At 41.5% G+C, this 2,474-nt stretch overlaps 1 pseudogene; it reads left to right on the top strand.

Annotated features, from left to right (window-relative positions):
* Positions 1-281: 281 nt before the first annotated feature.
* LOC102859042 overlaps positions 282-2,474 on the top strand; it is a 14,808-nt pseudogene continuing 12,615 nt past the window's right edge.

Raw genomic sequence — 2,474 nt, 5'->3', positions numbered from 1 at the left:
GCCCCAGGAATAGATGGTATACCAATTGAAGTATTTCAGATAACAGATGTTGCCCTGGACGTGCTCACCAAGTTGTGCCAAGAAAGAAATCACCAATTCTAGTGAAGTTATTTTTTAAAAGTAGAAAAAAGAAGCAGCACTCCCAGAGTCATTCTGTGAAGCAAGCATAACCCTAATAGCTAAACCAGACAGAGGCATTATCAAAAAAAGAAAACTGTAGATCAGTATCATTCATTAACATAGAAGCAGAATCCTTTTAAAAATTCTAGCCAAGAGTGTGATATGTGGTCAACAAAGCTGGTGGCCTCATCTACCAGCTGGACAATTATGTGCCACGGGCCGAGACGGAGAAGACATTCATTACCAGCTTGATCTGCTGCTGAAGCTACACGACGAGCGTGCGTTGGTTGTCTTCGGCCAGCGCGACGGCATCCAGGTGGGACGCACAATGCTGGCGATCAACGGAATGGAAATAAACAGCAAGTACATGGCCGATGGGAAAGAGCTGCTGGAGCACCCGGGCAACCCTGCTAATTACCCGGTGTCCATTCATTCAGACGACCCCGCCTCACCTCTAATGAGAAGCTCATGCTTGCCTCCATGTACCACTCGTTTCTTGCCATCGGCTCCCAGCTCTCTCCTGAGCAGTGCAGCTCAGGCATTGAGATGCTGGAGACAGACACGTTCAAACAGCACTGCTTTCAGACATTGACAGGGATCAAGTTTGTGGTGCTGGCAGATCCTAGGCAAGCAGGAATAGATTCCCTTCTTTGAAAAAATTATGAGATTTACTCAGATTATGCCCTCAAGAATCCGTTCTACTCCCTGGAAATGCCCATCAGATGTGAGCTGTTTGATCAGAACCTGAAACTAGCCCTGGAGGTGGCAGAAAAGGCTGGGACTTTTGGACCTGCATCACAGTCTAAACCTGCACCAGATGCCCAAATCGTGAGCTCCTGCGGTTTCCACTTCAGTGAAACACTCAGCAGTCATGATAGTGTCCATGGAAACATGTGGATGCTGTGCCTGAAGACTCATACTGACCCCTGGGTCATAATACTGTGCTCTATTTCCTGTTGTATATATCATCTCCTGTTGTATATATCATTTCCTAACTCTGTGCAGATTTATTTATGGAGGAGGTGGGTCTGTGAATGTTGTAATAAACATTCCTCTGACCTAAAAAAAAAAAATTCTAGCCAATAGAATCCACTTGTATAAAAAAATTAATAATTTATCATGACCAAAAGGGAGTCATAACATGTATACAAGGATGGTTCAGCATAAGAAAAACAATCAACTCAGTTGATCACATTAACACAGCAGGGAACAAGAACCATGTAAGTCTATTAATTGATTCTGAAAAGGCCTTTCATAAAATCCAACAATGCTTCCTGATTCTCTTCAAAGTACTAAAAAAAGTAAGGATATCTGTTTAAAGACTAAGGTGAACCTGATCCAGGTCACAATATTTTCAATTGCTTCCTACATAGCTGAATGTTATACAATGAATAAGGAAGATCAAAGAAGAATGGTTGCCTTTGAATTATGGTGCTGGTGAAGATTACTGAATATTCAGTGGATTGACAACAAACATACAAGTCTGCCTCAGACAAAATGCAGCCAGGGTGCTCCTTCCTCCCCCCCCCCACTGTAATTTTAGTGAAAGTTTACAGAAAAGTTGGATTTTCGTTCATTCATTGTTGCACATTTCCCTCTCAACTTTAACCTCCAATTCACTTTTTAAAAAAACAAATTAATTCATTGTTGCATCATTTCCTTCAGCCCCCCTCACCCCACCCCTAGCCCCATCCACTTTGCTATGCATCTCTTATTCTGGACTTCTGTCATGGAAATAATGCATAATCATATATTCCTTTGAAACAGCTGTTTCTTTAAAAAAAAACAAAAACACACCCCTCAACAAAATAGGAATTAAAGGGAATAGCTATTGATACCCAAGAGAAATGGCTCATTTAAGAATCACAGTTTCTTTTCTAAGTACAATAAAAATTCAAAGTTATAATCCACTCTTGCAGAGCGGATTATATTTGGGGTGGGAGTGGGGGGTCTGCGGGGGGGATTGTGTACAAATGAAGGAGTTTTTCTTTTGCTAAAGTTAGCTATCAGCAGTTGGAAAACATGGACTTGGTGACAGAAATGAAGCTGGAGATAGAATGATTGCATTTTGCACTATCAATGACTTATTCATTGCAAATACATTTAATAAGAAACATAAATGCAGGCTATACACATGGATTTCACCTGATGGTATGCATAGGAATCAGATCGACTCTATCTGCAGAAAGAACCACTGGAGAAGCTCAATATCAGCTGTGAAAACTAGGCCAGGAGCTGATTGTGGAATAGACGACCACCTACTCATATGCAAGTTCAAGCTGAAGCTGAGGAAAATGAAACCGACTCCACGGGAACCAAAATATGACTGAGTTCATCCCACCTGAATTTCAGAA

This window comes from Elephantulus edwardii, unplaced genomic scaffold (assembly GCF_000299155.1).
Source record: "Elephantulus edwardii isolate Elephantulus edwardi_28Jun2011 unplaced genomic scaffold, EleEdw1.0 scaffold00098, whole genome shotgun sequence".
Classification (NCBI taxonomy): domain Eukaryota; kingdom Metazoa; phylum Chordata; class Mammalia; order Macroscelidea; family Macroscelididae; genus Elephantulus; species Elephantulus edwardii.
The sequence above is the reverse complement of the archived record's forward strand: the minus strand, read 5'-3'. Positions and strand labels throughout refer to the sequence as shown.